Source organism: Macaca nemestrina, chromosome 14, assembly GCF_043159975.1.
Source record: "Macaca nemestrina isolate mMacNem1 chromosome 14, mMacNem.hap1, whole genome shotgun sequence".
In the NCBI taxonomy this organism is placed as follows: Eukaryota; Metazoa; Chordata; class Mammalia; order Primates; family Cercopithecidae; genus Macaca; species Macaca nemestrina.
In genome coordinates this window covers 107,283,063-107,302,431 of record NC_092138.1, presented here as the reverse complement: position 1 = coordinate 107,302,431, position 19,369 = coordinate 107,283,063, and the positions used below count along the sequence as shown (strand labels likewise).

The 19,369-nt window shown below is 46.8% G+C and overlaps 1 long non-coding RNA gene across 1 annotated transcript; it reads right to left on the bottom strand.

Annotated features, from left to right (window-relative positions):
• Positions 1-18,343: 18,343 nt before the first annotated feature.
• Positions 18,344-19,298, bottom strand: LOC105463921 (uncharacterized). The gene is made up of 3 exons (XR_976591.2): positions 19,128-19,298; positions 18,714-18,831; positions 18,344-18,487 (listed from the first exon to the last, which is right to left on the bottom strand). It is a non-coding gene; the product is annotated as an uncharacterized lncRNA (long non-coding RNA).
• Between the last annotated feature and the right edge of the window lie 71 nt (positions 19,299-19,369).

Sequence of the window (19,369 nt, the reverse complement as noted above, 5' to 3'; positions counted from 1 at the left end):
GTGCAGAGTCTCAGAGATCAGCTTGTCCAACACCCCCTCTTTTGAATTTCGAGGCTGTTTCTCAATAGATCCTAATTAAAATGTAAGTACCCCTGGGAAAAGTAACTTTTTTTTTTTTTTTTTTTTGAGTCGGAGTTTTGCCCTTGTCCCCCAGGCTGGAGTGCAATGGCGGGATCTCAGCTCACTGCAACCTCTACCTCCTGGGTTCAAACGATTTTCCTGCCTCAGCCTCCCAAGTAGCTGGGATTACAGGCATGTGCCACCACACCCAGCTAATTTTGTATTTTTAGTAGAGACAGGGTTTCTCCATGTTGGTCAGGCTGGTCTCAAACTCCTGACCTCAGGTGATTCGCCTGGTGGCCTCCCAAAGTGCTGGGATTACAGGCATGAGCCATCCATTGTGGCCGAAAAGTAACATTGTTTTTTTGTTTTTTTTTTTTGAGACAGAGTCTCGCTCTGTCGCCCGGGCTGGAGTGCAGTGGCCGGATCTCAGCTCACTGCAAGCTCCGCCTCCCGGGTTCACGCCATTCTCCTGCCTCAGCCTCCCGAGTAGCTGGGACTACAGGCGCCCACCACCACGCCCGGCTAATTTTTTGTATTTTTTAGTAGAGACGGGGTTTCACTGTGTTAACCAGGATGGTCTCAATCTCCTGACCTCGTGATCCGCCCGTCTCGGCCTCCCAAAGTGCTGGGATTACAGGCTTGAGCCACCGCGCCCGGCCGTAACATTGTTTAAATTATAATACATCTACCTTAGGAAAGAAATATGAGAGTTAAGTGAGACCAAACCATACCAGAAAGGAAAACAGGCCATAAGAAATAAAGATTCCAAAGAGAAAGAGGAAGACGAAAGGGAAGAAACAAGGACTTCACCTATGACATGATTTTACTTCAGTGGTCCCCAACCTTTTTGGCACCAGGGACTGGTTTTGTGGAAGACAGTTTTTCCAGGAAATGGGGGTAGGGGGTGGAGGAGGTCAGGGGGGAGCGTTTCGGGATGAAATTGTTTCACCTCAGATAATCAGGCATCCATAAGGAGTGGACAACCTAGATCCCTTGCATACGCAGTTCACAATAGGGTTCGCACTCCTATGAGAATCTAATGCCACTGCTGATCTGACAGGAGACGGAGCTCAGGCGGTAAGCTCACTTGCCCACCACTCACTTCCTCCTGTGCTGCTCCATTCCTAACAAGCCACAGACTGGTACCAGTTCATGGCCCTGGGGTTGGAGACCCCGATTTATTTGGCACACAGTTTGGAAAGGAAAATGCTGTGAAACAGTAGTACACACTTGACTGTGGAAAGATTAGGGTCACATCTGGAAGAGTCAAGCAAATTATAAACTAGGCAGTAGGTAAATACAGCAATAACATGAATAGAAATCATAATTTTACCATTAAAAAACTCTAAAATAGGTTTCATTGTTTGTTTACTTTTTGAGACAGGATCTTGCTCTTTCACCCAGGCTAAAGCACAGTGACACCATCACTGCTTACTGCAGACTCAACCTCCCTAGGTCAAGCCATCATCCCACCTCAGCCTCCAGAGTACCTGGAACTTCACATATGTGAAGTGCCTTCACCATACCTGGTTAATGTTTTTATTTTTTATACAGACAAGATCTCACTGTGTTGCCCAGGCTGGTCTCAAACTCCTGGACTCAAGTAATCTTCCTGCCTCATCCTCCTAACGTGCTGGGATTACAGGCAGGAACCGCCACACCCAGCTTTTTTTTTTTTTTTTTTTTAATTCTGAGAGAAGGTCTGTCTCTGTCACCCAGACTAGAGTGCAATGATGTAATCACAGCCCACTGCAGCCTCTACTTTCTGGGCAGGGCTCAAGCAATCCTCCTGCCTCAGCCTCCTGAGTACCTGGGACCACATGCGTGCACCACCATGCCTGGCTAATTTTTTTTTATTTTTTGTGGAGATGAGGTTTTGCTGTGGTGCCCAGGTTAGAGCTCTAGGAAACCTGTAAGCGGAAAAGTCCAGTAAGATCCAGGTGGTAGAAAGTATTCCTTAAAAAAATACTTTTCACTTTGGAACAATTCATTTGTTCCTGTCATAGCCATAGTCCATGTTCTGGGTCCCTGGTGGTCCTATACTGGCCCCCACTGGCAGGCTCAGAAATAATAGTACTAAGATTCATGAAGCTGATGGAGCTTATGATTTAGGGGCCCTCACTTGCCTGGAGACTCTTCAGAAATCCTAGCAATGTATTCACAGTCATATGGCTTTGTAACATTTAGCAAGGAGTTAAAATTATCAGCTGGCCGAGTGCACTGGTTCTCACCTATAATCCCAGCTATTCAAGATGCTGACTCAGGAGAATCGCTTGAGCTCAGGAGTTTGAGGCTACAGTGAGCTATGATTGCACCACTGCACTCCATCCTGGGCAAAAGAGCAAGACTCAGTCTCTAAAAAAATTTCTAAATTAAAAAAAAAAAAAACGAGAAAACTGAAAATGAAGAAAGCAGCTTCTATAGAACGGGCTTATGAATCCTGCAACTCAAACACTTCAGCCAAATGAAGTCTACTGTAATCTTTATTTTTCTACAAGTACCAGAGATGTCCAAACTGATCGGAGCTGTAATTTTTTGTTGTTTTTTGTTTTTTAGAGAGAGGGTCTCACTGTGTCACCCAGGCTAGAGTACAGTGGCACAGTCATAGCTCACTGCAACCTCAAACTCCTGGGCTCTAGTGATCCTCCGGCCTCAGCCTCCCAAGTAGCTGGAACTAGAGGCACTCTCCATACACACGGCTAATTTTTTAACTTTTTGTAGAGACAGGGTGTTGCTATGTTGCCCAGGCTGGTTTTGAACTCCTGGCTCCAGCAATCCTCATGACTCAGACTCCAAACTGCTGGGATTACAGGCATGAACCACCATGTCTGGCCCAGGAGCTGTAATGTTAATGCAACATAAAAGTGGTATATTACTTGTATTTGAATTTAGCCCATCGTTCATTATAACATGAAATAGCTCACCTTGGCCGGGTGCAGTGGCTCACACCTGTGATACCAGCACTTTGGGAGGCCAAGGCAGACAGATCAATTGAGGTCAGGAGTTCGAGACCAGCCTGGTCAATATGGTGAAACCCTGTCTCTACTAAAAATGCAAAAATTAGCCAGGCATGGTGGTGGGCACCTGTAATCCCAGCTACTCAGGAGACTGAGGCAGGAGAAGCACTTGAACCTGGGAGACGGAGGTTGCAGTGAGCTGAGATGGTGCCACTGCATTCCAGCCTGGGTGAAAGAGAAAAACGCTGTCTCAAAAGGAAAAAAAAAAGGAAAAAAAATCTTACCTTAATGCAATTATATATATTTCACTGACAATCTTTTTTGTTCTCCTGCTTTACTTTTACTTTTTTTTTATTTTTTTTATTTTTATTTATTTTTTTTTTTTTGAGACGGAGTCTCGTTGTGTCTCCCAGGCTGGAGTGCAGTGGCGCGATCTCGGCTCACTGCAAGCTCCGCCTCCCGGGTTCACGCCATTCTCCTGCCTCAGCCTCCCGAGTAGCTGGGACTACAGGCGCCCACAACCGCGCCCGGCTAATTTTTTGTATTTTTAGTAGAGACGGGGTTTCACCGTGGTCTCGATCTCCTGACCTTGTGATCTGCCCGCCTCGGCCTCCCAAAGTGCTGGGATTACAGGCGTGAGCCACCGCGCCTGGCACTTTTTTTTTAAAGATCTTCAAGCTTGGTAAGTTCCTAATAGATAAACAGGTGTTTTAAATAAAAAGAAGATGTATATGAAAAAACTAACAATTACTTTTTTTTTTTTTTTTTTTTGAGGCTATTCACTTTTTTTAAGGCTAGTCAAGTGAAGCAGTGGAGTGGACATAATTCACTTTTTGAAAAACATAAAAATCAGCAATTTTTTCCTCCATCCCATCCTATCCAAAAATCAACAATTGTAATGGTTCCTGAATATTTTATCATATTGATGTACTGATGTATCCTTTTTATTTGTTTATTTATTTTTATTTTATTTATGTATTTATTCATTATTTTTGGTTTAGACAGAGTATCTCTCTGTTGCCCAGGCTGGAGTGCAACGGTGTGATCTTTTTTTTTCTTTTTTTTTTGAGACAGAGTCTCGCTCTGTCGCCCAGGCTGGAGTGCAGTGGCTGGATCTCAGCTCACTGCAAGCTCCACCTCCCGGGTTTACGCCATTCTCCTGCCTCGGCCTCCCGAGTAGCTGGGACTACAGGCGCCCGCCACCTCGCCCGGCTAGTTTTTTGTATTTTTTTTAGTAGAGACGGGGTTTCACCGTGTTAGCCAGGATGGTCTCGATCTCCTGATCTCGTGATCCGCCCATCTTGGCCTCCGAAAGTGCTGGGATTACAGGCTTGAGCCACCGCACCCGGCCAATGGTGGGATCTTGACTCACTGCAACCTCGGCCTCCCAGGTTAAAGTGATTCTCCTGCCTCAGACCCCCAAGTAGCTGGGATTACAGGCACGCACCACCATGCCTGGCCAATTTTTGTAGTTTTAGTAGAGACAGGGTTTCGCCATATTGGCCACACTGGTATTGAACTCCTGACCTCAAGTGATCTGCCCACCTCAGCCTCCCAAAGTGCTGGCATTACAGGCGTAAGCCACTGCGCCCAGCCATACTGAAGTATTCTAATTTTTAACTTCAAAATGGACATTTTTTATTTCTAATAACAAAACTCATACCATTTTTTAAAATACTGAAATACAGAAATGAATTAGATTGAAATTAATGACTTGGTAAAGCTTATAATAAAAATAAATTGTAGGCTGGGAGACTGTCAGAAAGCCTCTCATTCTGGCTTCCCCTTCCCTTTGCCGGCCCCAATCCTTCCTCTCTCTTTCCCTTCTTTCTGCATGCCTTTTAAAAAAGAAAAAAAAAAAGGCCAGGCGTGGTGGCTCACACCTGTAATCCCAGCACTTTGGGAGGCGAAGGCGGACAGATCACGAGGTCAGGAGTTCAAGATTAGGCTAGCCAATATGGTGACACCCTGTCTCTACTAAAAATACAGAAATGATCCAGGCATGGTGGCGGGCGCCTGTAGTCCCAGCTATTCAAGAGGCTGAGGCAGAAGAATCACTTGAACCCAGGAGGCAGAGGTTGCAGTGAGCCAAGATCTTGCCACTGCCCTCTAGCCTGGGCAACAGAGCGAGACTCCATCTCAAAAAAAAAAGAAAAATATATTGTAGGCTGGGCAAGGTGTGTTCCCAATGCCTTATGATGCCAAGGCATGAGGATCACTTGGGGCCAGGAGTTTCAGAGCAGCCTGGGCAAATAGCGAGACTCCATATCTACAAAAATATAAAAATAAAATAATAATAATAATAGAATTGGCCGGGCGCGGTGGCTCAAGCCTGTAATCCCAGCACTTTGGGAGGCCGAGACGGGCGGATCACAAGGTCGGGAGATCGAGACCATCCTGGCTAACCCAGTGAAACCCCGTCTCTACTAAAAAATACAAAAAACTAGTCGGGTGAGGTGGCAGGCGCCTGTAGTCCCAGCTACTCGGGAGGCTGAGGCAGGAGAATGGCTTAAACCCGAAAGGCGGAGCTTGCAGTGAGCTGAGATCCGGCCACTGCACTCCAGTTTGGGTGACAAAGTGAGACTCCGTCTCAAAAAAAAAAAAAAATAGAATTGGGCCGGGCGCGGTGGCTCAAGCCTGTAATCCCAGCACTTTGGGAGGCCGAGACGGGCGGATCACGAGGTCAGGAGATCGAGACCATCCTGGCTAACACCGTGAAACCCTGTCTCTACTAAAAATACAAAAAACTAGCCGGGCGAGGTGGCGGGCGCCTGTGGTCCCAGCTACTCAGGAGGCTGAGGCAGGAGAATGGCGGGAACCCGGGAGGCGGAGCTTGCAGTGAGCTGAGATCCGGCCACTGCACTCCAGCCCGGGCTACAGAGCAAGACTCCGTCTCAAAAAAAAAAAAAAAAAAAAAAAAAAAATAGAATTGACCAAGCACACTGGTGCACACCAGTAGTCCCAGCTAGTAGGGAGGCTCAGGCAGGAGTATCAGTTGAGCTCAGGAGTTTGAGGCCGCAATGAGCTATGATCGCACCACTGCACTTCAGCCTAGCTGGAAGACCAAAACCCTGTCTCAAAAAAATAAATAAATAATAAATGGTATAGTACTATCATACTTTTGAGTAATCTGCTTTATTATTTTTTCTTTTTTTTTGAAACAATCTCGCTCTGTCACCCAGGCTGGAGTGCAGTGGTGTAATCTTGGCTCACTGCAACCTCTGCCTCCCGAGTTCAAGCGATTCTCCTGACTCAGCCTCCCAAGTAGCTGGGACTACGGCGTGTGCCACCACACCCAGCTAATACTTTGTATTTTTAGTAGAGATGGGGTTTCACCGTGTTAGCCAGGATGGTCTCAATCTCCTGACCTCGTAATCTGCCCGCCTCAGCCTCCCAAAGTGCTGGGATTACAGGCGTGAGCCACCACGCCAGGCCCTTCTTTTTTACTTAACAATATGTAACAGGTTGGGTTTGTGAACTTGATAGACTGATTTCTAAAACTTAATACGGAAATACAAAGCACCAAGAATAGTCAGAAACATTCCTGAAGAAGAAGAGCAATGTGGAAGGACTCGTTCTAAAGGATATGAGGACATCATAAAGCACTCTGAGCATACAGATTGAAAAAGTAAATAAATAAATAAATACAACATCAGAAAGTTATAGTAAGACAAAGTTAGGCTGGGCATGGTCCTGATTACAAAGTCCTGTAATCTCAGCACTTTGGGAAGCCAAGGTGGGCAGATCACATGAGGTCAGGAGTTTGAGACCAGCCTGACCAACATGGTGAAACCTCATCTCTAACAAAAATACAAAAAAATTAGCTGGGTGTAGTGGCACACGCCTGTAGTCCCAGCTACTCGGGAGGCTGAGGCAGGAGAACCGCTTGAACCTGGGAGGCGGGGGTTGCAGTGAGCTGAGATTGCGCCATTGCACTCCAGCCTGGGTGACACAGCGAGACTCTGTCTCAAAAAAGAGAAAAGAACAAAATAGAATTAATATCTTTTCTGAGAAAAGAAAACTACTTGGTGGCCGGGCGCGGTGGCTCAAGCCTGTAATCCCAGCACTTTGGGAGCCCGAGACGGGCGGATCACGAGGTCAGGAGATCAAGACCATCCTGGCTAACACGGTGAAACCCCGTCTCTACTAAAAAATACAAAAAACTAGCTGGGCAAGGTGGCGGGCGCCTGTAGTCCCAGCTACTCAGGAGGCTGAGGCAGGAGAATGGCGTAAACCCGGGAGGCGGAGCTTGCAGTGAGCTGAGATCAGGCCACTGCACTCCAGCCTGGGCGACAGAGCCAGACTCTGTCTCAAAAAAAAAAAGAAAACTACTTGGGAGGCTGAGGCAGGAGGATCACTTGAACCCAGAAGGAGAAGGCTACAGTAAACTGAGATTACACCTCTGACCCTGTCTCCAAAAAAAAAAAAAAAGAAGGCCAGGCCTGGTGGCTCACACCTGTAATCCCAGCACTTTGGGAGCCAAGGTGGGCGACCACGAGGTCAGGATATTGAGACCATCCTGGCCAACGTGGTGAAACCCCTTCTCTACTAAAAATACAAAAATCACCTGGGTGTGGTGGCATGTGCCTGTAATCCCAGCTGGCTAAGGCACAAAAATCGCTCGAACCCAGGAGGCAGAGGTTGCAGTGAGCCGAGATCACTCCACTGCACTCCAGTCTAGTGACAAAGCATGACTCCATCTCAAAAAAAAAAAAAAAAAAAAATTAAAACATCCAGCGTGGCCAGGCACGGTGGCTCATGCCTGTTATCCTAACACTTTGGGAGGCTGAGGTGGCCAGATCACTTGAGGTCAGGAGTTCAAAACCAGCCTGGCCAACATGATGAAACCAACCCCATCTCTACTAAAAACACACACAAAAAAATAGCTGGGCGTGGTGGCCGCCTGTAATCCCAGCTACTCGGGAGGCTGAGGCAGGAGAATCACTTGAACCCGGGAGACAGAGATTGCATTGAGCCGAGGTGATGCCACTGCACTCCAACCTGGGCAAGAGTGAGATTCCATCTCAAAAAATATATAATAAGGCCGGGCGCGGTGGCTCACGCCTGTAATCCCAGCACTTTGGGAGGCTGAGGTGGGCGGATCACAAGGTCAGGAGATCGAGACCATGGTGAAACCCCGTCTCTACTAAAAATACAAAAAAAATTAGCCAGGCGCGGTGTGGGCGCCTGTAGTCCCAGCTACTCGGGAGGCTGAGGCAGGAGAATGGGCGTGAACCCGGGAGGCGGAGCTTGCAGTGAGCCGAGATCGCGCCACTGCACTCCAACCTGGGCGACAGAGAGAGACTCCGTCTCAAAAAAAAAAAAAAAATATATATATATATATATATATATAAAATAAAATAAAAAACATCCAACACATCATACATAAAGGGTAGCTACTCTTTACATATCAAAAAATGGCAGCTCCAGCTGGAAGCAGTGGCTCACACCTGTAATCCCAGCCCTTTGAAAGGCCTAGGCAGGTGGATCACTTGAGGTCAGGAGTTCAAGACCAGCCTGGCCGACACAGTGAGACCCCATCTCTACTAAAACTACAAAAATTAGCCAGGCTTGGTGGTGCACACCTGTAATCTCAGCTACATAGGAGGCTGAGGCAGGAGAATTGCTTGAACCCAGGAGGCAGAGGTTGCCGTGAGCCAAGATCACACCACTGCACTCCAGCCTGGGCAACAGAGCAAAACTCCATCTCAAAAAAAAAAAAAAAAAAAAAAGCCGGGCGCGGTGGCTCACGCCTGTAATCCCAGCACTTTGGGAGGCCTAGGCGGGCGGATCACAAGGTCAGGAGATCGAGACCACGGTGAAACCCCGTCTCTACTAAAAATACAAAAAATTAGCCGGGCGCGGTTGTGGGCGCCTGTAGTCCCAGCTACTCGGGAGGCTGAGGCAGGAGAATGGCGTGAACCCGGGAGGCGGAGCTTGCAGTGAGCCGAGATCACGCCACTGCACTCCAGCCTGGGCGACAGAGCGAGACTCCGTCTCAAAAAAAAAAAAAAAAAAAGGCAGCTTCACAGATACTGATTTGTGACAATCTCTAAGAAATACAGTTAATTACGCCTGTAATCCCAGCACTTTGGGAGGCCAAGACGGGCGGATCACGAGGTCAGGAGATCGAGACCATTCTGGCTAACATGGTGAAACCCCGTCTCTACTAAAAAAAAAAAAAAAAATACAAAAATTAGCCGGGCACAGTGGCGGGCGCCTGTAGTCCCAGCTACACGGGAGGCTGAGGCAGGAGAATGGCGTGAACCTGGGAGGCGGAGCTTGCAGTGAGTGGAGATCGCGCCACTGGACTCCAGCCTGCTCAACACAGCGAGACTCCGTCTCAAAAAAAAAAAAAAAAAAAAAAAGAAAGAAAAAGAAATACAGTTAATTGGATAAAGAAACAGAACTATGTATGCATTATGCTTCAGTGCTCCATCACCGGTTTTAAAACATGGATACGGCTGGGCACGGGGGCTCACACCTATAATCCCAGCACTTTGGGAGGCCAAGGCAGGTGGATCACCTAGTTCGAGACCAGTCTGGCCAACATGGTGAAACCCCATTTCTACTAAAAATACAAAATTAGGCCGGGCGCAGTGGCTCAAGCCTGTAATCCCAGCACTTTGGGAGGCCGAGATGGGCAGATCACGAGGTCAGGAGATCGAGACCATCCTGGCTAACACGGTGAAACCCCGTCTCTACTAAAAAAAAATACAAAAAACTAGCCGGGCGAGGTGGCGGGCGCCTGTAGTCCCAGCTACTCCGGAGGCTGAGGCAGGAGAATGGCTAAGCCCGGGAGGCGGAGCTTGCAGTGAGCTGAGATCCGGCCACTGCACTCCAGCCTGGGCAACAGAGCCAGACTCCGTCTCAAAAAAAAAAAAATGCAAAATTAGCCACGTGTGGTGGTGAATGCTTGTTATCCCAGCTACTCGGGAGGCTGAGGCAGGAGAATCACTCAAACTCAGGAAGTGAAGGTTGCAATGAGCCAAGATCGTGCTACTGCACTACAGCCTGGGAGATAAGTGCAAAACTCCATCACAAAAAAAAATTAATTAAAAAAAATTAAAACATGGATATACTCAGACTCACACACACACACACACATATATATATTTTATGCCTGGGATTACAGGCATGAGCCACTACATCCGGCCTACATTTTTTATATGAATAAAACATTTCTAGGCCAAGTGGGGTGGTTCACGCCTGTAATTCCAGCACATCAGAAGGCTGATGTGTAAGGATTGCTTGAGCCTGGGAGTTGATTGTTAGCCTAGGCAACATAGTAAGGCCTCATTTCTACAAAAAATGAAAAAATTATGGCCAGGCACAGAGCTTCATGCCTGTAATCCCAGCACTTTGGGAGGCCAAGGCAGGCTAACCGCTTCAACCTAGGAGTTCAAGACCAGCCTGCACAACACAGCGAAACCCCATCTCTACAAAAAGTAAAAAAAAATTAGCTGGGGGTGATGGCACATGCCTGTAGTCCCAGCTACTTGGGAAGATGAAATGGGAGGATCATTTGGGCCCAGGAGATTGAGGCTGCAGTGAGCCATTATCTGGCCACTGCACTCAAGCCTGAGCAACAGAGTGAGACGCTGTCTCTAAATAAATCAATACATAAAATTTTAAAATTATCTGGCCATGGTAGTGCACACCTGTGGTCCCAGCTACTCAGGAGGCTGAGGTGGGAGGATCACTTGAGCCTAAGAGGTCAAGGCTGCAGTGAGCTGTGATCATGCCAGTGCCCTCCATCCCAAAAAATAAATAGGCTGGGTGCAGTGGCTCATGTCTGTAATCTCAGCACTTTGGGAGGCTGAGGTGGGCAGATCACAAGGTCAGAAGTTTGAGACCAGCCTGGCCAATATGGTGAAACCCCGTGTCTACTAAAAATACAAAAATTAGCCGAGCATGGTGGTGGGCGCCTGTAGTCCCAGCTACTCAGGAGACTGAGATAGGAGAATCACTTGAACCTGGGAGGCAGAGGTTGCAGTGAGCCGAGATAGAGCCACTGCACTCCAGCCTGGGCGACAAGAGTGAAACTCCGTCTCAAAAAATAAAAATAAAAATAAATAAATAAATAAAACAGGAACACACACGCACACACATATTGTGTGTGACTAAAACATTTCTGAGCTGGCCACAGCAGCTTATGCCTGTAATCCCAGCACTTGGGAGGGTGAAGCAGGGGGATTACTTAAGGCCAGGAGTTCAAGACCAGCTTGGGCAACATAGCTATACCCTGTCTCTACAAAAAGTAAATTGCTGGGTGTGGTGGCTCACACCTGTAATCCCAGCACTTTGGGAGGCTGAGGTGGGTGGATCACAAGGTTAGGAGTTCGAGATCAGCCTGGCCAAGATGGTGAAACCCCGTCTCTCCTAAAAATACAAAAATTAGCTGGACACGATGGCATGCACCTGTAATCCCAGCTACTGGGGAGGCTGAGGCAGGAGAATCACTTGAACCCGGGAGATGGAGGTTGCAGTGAGCCAAGATTGTGCCACTGCACTCTAGCCTAGGTGACAGAGCAATACTCCATCTCAGAAAAAAAAAAAAAAAATTAGTGCCATGTGTTGGCAAACACCTGTAGGCCTAGCTCCCCAGAAGGCTGAGACAGAGGATTGCTTGAGCCTGGGAGATGGGGGTTGCAGTGAACTGTGATTGAGCCACTGCTCTTCAGCCTGGGCAATAGAGTGGGATCTGTCTCGAAAAACAAAAATTAATTAAAAAGTAAAACATTTCTAGAAGGCTACACAAGAAAGTGGTTGCAGTTGTTCCCTCTATCAGTGTAGGGGAACAGGGCTGAGGACTGAGTGACAGGGAAGACTTATTGTACCCTTTGAATTGTATGCCTTGTATATACATTTACTATTTTAAAAATTTTAAATTTAAGGCCAGGTGCAGTGGCTCATGCTTGCAATCCCAGCACTTTGGGAGGCTGAGGTGAGCAGATTGCTTGAGCCCAGGAGTTGGAGACCAGCCTGGACAATATAGTGAAACCCTATCTCTTAAAAAAAAAAAAAAAAAAGAGGAATGAAAGAAATGAAAAAAGAAAAATAATTTAAATTTAAGATATATCAAATATTATCAAATTCTATATAGGTAGCTCTTCATATTTTGCAGCTTATTTTACTTCAAAGGAAAATATAAGACAGAAGGAAGAAAAATTAAAAGTAGTATTTTGGCCACCTGTGGTAGCTCATGCCTGTAATTCTAGTACTTTGGGAGACTGAGGCAGGAGGATTGCTTGAGGCCAGCAATTCAAGACCAACCTGGGCAATAGAGGGAGACCCTGTCTCAAGAAAAAAGAAAGAAATTTAAAAAATAAAAGTAGCATTTTTTTTTTTTTTACATAAAATTAAGTGCTTTCCAGTTCAACACTTTTCGAGACAGTCTTGTTATTTCTCCCAGGGTAGCCTGAAACTCCTGGGCTCAAGCAATCCTCCTACCTCAGCCTCTGGAGTAGCTAGGACTACAGGGGGTGCCATCACACCCAGCTTCACTTTTACTTGTATTACCTTATTTCTTTTCTATTGTTCTTATTTTTCTTTTTAAGTTTACATGGACATCTCTAATACCGTATATTACCTTACTTGATCATGACAATAGTCTTGGCCAGACACAGTGGCTCACATAATGCCAGCACTTTGGGAGGCTGAGTCAAGTGGATCACTTGAGCCCGGGAGTTGGAGACCAGCCTGGGCAACGTGGCAAAACCCTGTCTCTACAAAATATACGAAAATTAGTAGGCTGTGGTGGTGCGTACCTGTAGTCCCAGCTACTCAGGGGGCTGAGGCGGGAGGATGGCTTGAGCGTGGGAGGTCGTGGCTGCAGTGAGCCATGATGGCACCACTGCACTCCAGCCTGGGTGACAAAATAAGACCTTGTCTCAAACAAACAAACAAAAACCAGCCTTGTTAAGTGGCAAAATTATATCCATTTTACAGACTCATAAACAGAGCCTCAGAGAGACTGACTTGCCCTAAGTCACACAGCCAGTAAGTAACACAAATGGAACTCAAATACAGTTTTAGTCCTTCCAAATCCTGTGGTCTTGCCTCTCTTTTACATTATCGGACACAGTGTGCCCTCCTAAATGCCTTCTTCACGCACACACAAAATGTGATAGAAAATGCACTACTTCTACATATGTGTGGAGAAGGGAAGGTTCTCTGTTATAAATTTACTTTTAGAAACTGAAGACAAGGAAGGAAATTAATTGCTAGCACATTGTACTTTCAGAAGTACAAAAAAAATACATGACTTATACCTACTATTGCTTGTGGCTCAGGTGTTAAGGTGACACTGACACTTTTGTTTTATTTGAGAGTTGTTTGATGAAGGGCGAATAAATTATTTTTAGCGGCCGGGCGCGGTGGCTCAAGCCTGTAATCCCAGCACTTTGGGAGGCCGAGACGGGCGGATCACGAGGTCAGAGATCGAGACCATCCTGGCTAATATGGTGAAACCCCGTCTCTACTAAAAATACAAAAAAAAAAAAAAAACTAGCCGGGCGAGGTGGTGGGCGCCTGTAGTCCCAGCTACTCGGGAGGCTGAGGCAGGAGAATGGCGTAAACCCGGGAGGCGGAGCTTGCAGTGAGCTGAGATCCGGCCACTGCACTCCAGCCTGGGCGACAGAGCGAGACTCCGTCTCAAAAAAAAAAAAAAAAATTATTTTTAGCACCTTAATAAAGACATCTATGTGGGCTGGACGTGGATGGCTCATTCCTGTAATCCCAGCACTTTGGGAGGTCAAGGCGGGCAGATCACGAGGTCAGGAGTTTGAGACCAGCCTGGCCAACATGGTGAAACCCCTGTCTCTACTAAAAATCCAAAAATTAGCTGGGCGTGGTGGCGTGTGCCTGTAATCCCAGCTACTCGGGAGGCTGAGACAGGAGAATTGCTTGAACCTGGGAAGCGGAGGTTGCAATGAGCTGAGATCGCACCACTGCACTCCAGCCTGGGCAAGAGGGCAAGACTGTCTTGAAAGGAAAAAAAAGATATCTATGTGACCAATATAGGAATAATAAGATGTACCATTTATTTTTTATTTTTTGAGAAGTGTTTTCCTCTGTTGTCCAGGCTGGAGTGCACTGGTACAATCATAGCTCATTGCAGCTTCAAACTCCTGGGCTCCAGTGATCCTCCCACCTCAGCCTTCTGAGTATCTGGAACTACAGGCATGCACCACAATGACTGGCTAATTTTTAAATATTTTCACAGAAGGACGCAATCTCTCTGTTTTGCCCAGGCTCATCTCAAACACCTGGCCTCAAACTTCCTTCCACCTCGCCCTCCCAAAGTGGTGGGACTATGGGCATGAGCCACTGTGCTTGGCCTTACTTCTAAAGTTTCTTCTCACATTGTATTTCTATGATTAGTAATCATTACCACTGTTCTACAACCTTCACACTACTTTCACATACAGTATCTCATTTGATTCTTGAAGCAGTCCAGTAAGACAGGCAGAACAGAAATTCCTGACATTCAATAGATTAAGAATTTGAGGCTTGGCCGGGCATGGTGGCTCATGCCTGTAATCCCAGCACTTTGGGAGGCCGAGGCAGGCGGATCACCTGAGGTCAGGAGTTTGAGACCAGCCTGGCCAACATGGCAAAACCCTGTCTCTAGTAAAAATACAAAAATCAGCTGGGCATGGTGGTGCGCACCGGTAATCCCAGCTACTCAGGAGGCTGAGACAGGAGAATCGCTGGAACCCGGGAGGCAGAGGCTGCAGTGAGCCGAGATTGTGCCACTGCACTCCAACCTGGGCAACAGAGCAAGACTCCGTCTCAAAAAAAAAAAAAAGAATCTGAGGCTCCAAGAAACTGGTTTTTGTCAAAGTTACGTGCCCTATCACCTAGTTGAATGTTCCCTCCAACAAACCATATGGAAAATTCTCAAGTATCAGGATCTAAATGTTAATATCAAATTTGTAAATTACATAGGTCCTTTCCTTTTTCTTCCTGCTGTATGCCTTTCATTTATTATTAATCCTCTTTCACAAAGGAATATTTGAGGGCTAAATAACATCCAATCCTAACAAGTCCTACCTCTGCTTAATTAGTTTTCTGACATCAGGTGGGAAATGGAAAGCAATTTTTTTTTTTTTTGAGTCAGAGTTTCACTCTTGTTGCCCAATCTGGAGTACAATGGCACAATCTGAGCTCACTGCAACCTCCGCGTCCCGGGTTCAAGTGATTCTCCTGCCTCAGCCTCTCGAGTAGCTGGGATTACAGGCATGAGCCGCTATGCTGGGCTAATTTTGTATTTTTAGTAGAGATAGGGGTTTTCCATGTTGACCAGGCTGGTCTCGAACTCCCGACCTCAGGTGATCTGCCTGCCTTGGCCTCCCATAGTGCTGGGATTAGAGGTGTGAGCCACCAGACCCAGCCTGGAAAGCAATTTTCTTACCCATAGGGGCACAAATGAAATGGGCTGGTTTAAATTTCTGGATAAAAATCTATATTTGCATATCACCCATTATCAAAATATTTACAAAATGTGTAACTAGAGCTGGATGTGGTGGCTCATTCCTGTAATTGCCACACTTTGGAAGGCTGAAGTGGGAGGATCACTTGAGGCCGGGAGTTTGAGACTAACCTGGTCAATGTAGCTAGACCTTATATCTATAAAAATTATAAACTTTAAATTAAAAAAGCAAAATATGTGACTATATCCTAAAACAAAATGTAAGTTTTTTTTTTTCTTTTTAGACAGTCTCACCCTGTTGCCCAGGCTGGAGTGCAGTGGTGCAATCTTGGCTCACTGCAACCTCCGCCTCCCAGGTTCAAGTGATTCTCGTGCCTCAGCTTCCCAAGTAGCTGGGATTACAGGCCACCATGCCCAGTGAATTTTGTATTTTTATTAGAGATGGGGTTTTGCCCTGTTGGCCAGGCTAGTCTCGAACTCTTGACCTCAAGTGATCCACCCACCTTGGCCTCCCAAAGTGCTGGGATTACATGTCTGAGCCACCATGCCCAACCCAAAATTATAAATCTGAAGCTCAAGACAACAACCTATAGAGGTTAACAATCAAACTGCCAAGGCTCAAATACTGGCTCCTTATCTTAGGTGTACAATCTCCTGGGCAAGTTTCTTTACCTCCTGGGGCTTCAGATTCCTTCGCTCTAAAATAGGGGTAAGAAAAAAATGCTTTCTTTTTGTTTGTTTTTTTGAGACGGAGTCTTGTTCTGTTGCCAGGCTGGACTGCAGTGGTGCGGTCTCAGCTCACTGCAACCTCCGCCTCCCCGCTTCAGGCGATTCTCCTGCCTCTGCCTCCGAGAAGCAGTAGCTGGGACTACAGGCGCAGGCCACTATGCCCAGCTGATTTTTGTATTTTTAGTGGAGACAGGGTTTCACCATGTTGGCCAGAATGGTCTTGATCTCTTGACCTCGTGATCCGCCCGCCTGGCCTCCCAAAATGCTGGAATTACAAAAAAATGCTTTCTTAAAGAATTTTTTTTTTTTTTTTTTTTTTTTTTTTGAGACAGAGTCTCGCTCTGTCGCCCAGGCTGGAGTGCAGTGGTGCGATCTTGGCTCACTGCAAGCTCCACCTCCCAGGTTCACGCCATTCTCCTGCCTCAGCCTCCCAAGTAGCTGGGACTACAGGCGCCCGCCACCACGCCCGGCTAATTTTTTTGTATTTTTAGTAGAGACGGGGTTTCACCGTGCTAGCACCGGGATGGCCTCGATCTCCTGACCTCGTGATCCGTCCGCCTCGACCTCCCAAAGTTCTGGGATTACAGGCGTGAGCCACCGCGACTGGCCGCCTTCTTAAAGATTAAAAGAGATAATGCACGTGGGTCTTTAGCACAGTGTCTAACAGTTAAGTATTGATAACTTGACATGGATACTATTTTTTGGCATTTAATGTTCAGCAAGCTAGTTTCGACTGTGTACTTTCCTATTCATAAGTGACTGTGCTTTGGAATATACTAGAAAATGTATGTAAAATGTTTGGTTTTAAAAAGATAAAACCACAATATACTCAATTACCTTTGGAAGTTAGCCATGTATCATTTTTCTAAATCTTACAAAAAGGAGAGTTACAAAAGGTTACTCTGTTAATCAAGGGTGAGGCTGAAATTGAGAGTTTGGTTTTTTTTTTTTTTTTTTTAATGGAAATGGACTGCGATATAAAAAAAAGTTTGATTGAAATCCAAGAAGCTGTAATGTGGTCAAATGATGATTTCTATCTTAATGCTGGACTGATGCAAGCCAAAGAAGGGTCAATGTTGCCGCAGGATTACAAGCCCTGCTGAAAGAGATGCATGATGCAACCTCTGTAGTGAACAGAGTCAACTCTGAGTCACCAGTCTAACCTTCAAAGAGCATTAAGGAAAAAGAAAATTCTTGAGTACTGAGTCACAGGCTCAACATCTTAATAAAGTGTGTTTAGGATGTTTTAGTGGTATCTGGACACAGTATACCCACAAATTTCAAATATTTGGTATCAGAGCTTTGCCCTTTCCATAGTTGGTCCTCCAAAAACATTTGTCAAACAAATGAATTTATTTTTTTCTTTTTGAGATGGAGTCTAGCTCTGTTGCCCACGCTGGAGTGTAGTGGCGCGACCTTGGCTCACTGCAACCTCCGCCTCCCGGGTTCAAGCGATTCTCCTGCCTCAGCCTCCAGAGTAGCTGGGATTACAGGCGCGTGCCACCATGGCCAGCTAATTTTTGTATTTTTATAGAGATGGGTTTTCACCGTGTTAGCCAGGATGGTCTTGATCTCCTGACCCCGTGATCCGCCCGCCTCGGCCTCCCAAAGTGCTAGAAGTACAGGCGTGAGCCGCCGCGTCCCGCCACAAATGAATTTTTCGTTTTAAAGTTAAGAGGCGAGGCACAGCGGCTCACGCCTGTAATCCCAGCCCTTTGGGAGGCCAAGGCGGGCAGATCGCTTGAGGTTGGGAGTTCGAAACCAGCCTGGCTAATATGGTGAAACCCCATCTCCACAAAAAAATAAAATACATACAAAAATTAGCCAGGCATGGTGGCGCGTGCCTGTAATCCCAGCTACTCAGGAGGCTGAGGCAGGAGAATCGCTTGAACCTCGGAAGCGGAGGTTGCAGTGAGCTGATTTTTCACCACTGCACTTCAGCCTGGGGGCAACAGAGTGATACTCCGTCTTGAAAAAAATAAAAATAAAAGTATTAGCAATAGAATGAAGTCCACCTGGTTATCAGTCCTAACTCCATCACTCACCAGCTCTGTGACTTGTTTAGTTATTTAATCTTTTTCAGTCTCAATGTCCTCATCTGGAAAATGGGAAATGCCTACCGAGTACTTAACTGTCAAGACTAAATGACACATGAAAAGCACACTGAACAATGCTTAGCCCACCGTAGGCTTTCAGCAAATAGCGGTCTCTGTAATTTTTTGCAACAGGATGTTATATGAGGCATTATCAAGACGATTTTCGCCTATCAAATGTGTTGTCTGTGTGCACATCAGACCTTTTCCTGGAATTAAGGTAGAAAAGTATCAACAATAAGGGATGGGGAAAGTCTTGTAAATGATAACCTCAGCCCCAGAGGGAAACGATGGGCAGCGGATGGGAAAGTAAAGGGTGGTAAGTTAGAAAAATTAGACATTCAAGGTGGGAGGGCTGGCACTGGAGCGGGCACAGTAGGGAGCGGACTCAGAGCTGAAGGCAATTCCTTTGGCCGGGCTTGTCCTGTGACTTACCGTGGGGCAGGGCAATGTGGAGAGGCCTGGTAAAATGGCTGGGCAAGGGTGCAGAGGGGACGTAACTGGCAGGAAGGAGCCATGATTCGTGGTCGAACGGAGTCCAGACCAGCTCGACCTGTGAGCAACGAATGGCCCTGAGACTCGCATATCCCAATACCGGTAGTGGCCGTGAAGGGCAAAGAAATGTGTTCTGAGGCGATCCCAGTATCTAAGCTGCGACCGGTCTACTCAGAGACTGGATGGAAGCTGGGAAGAGAAAGTTGCTTCCCGCTTCGGGATGAGGGATGGAGATGGGGAGAACAAGCAGTAGAGAAGGAAAAGATTCAGATGCCACAGCCCCGGGAGATCAGTTGTGCTGGACCTACTCCGACCCCCTAGGGCCCGGAGTGAAGGCGGGACCTGTGCGGTTACCAGAGGAAATGCCTCGAGGTGAGAAGTCGCAGGAGAGAGAGACAGCTGCTAAACCAATGGGACCAGTGGATGGGGCGGATGTTATCTACCATTGGTGGACGTTAGAAACGAATAGCAGCCAATGAATCAGCCGGGGGGGCGGAGCAGTGACGTTTGTTGCGGAGGAGGCCGCTTCGAATCGGCGGCGGCCAGCTTGGTGGCCTGGGCCAATCAGCGGCCTCCAACGAGCAGGGCCTTCACCA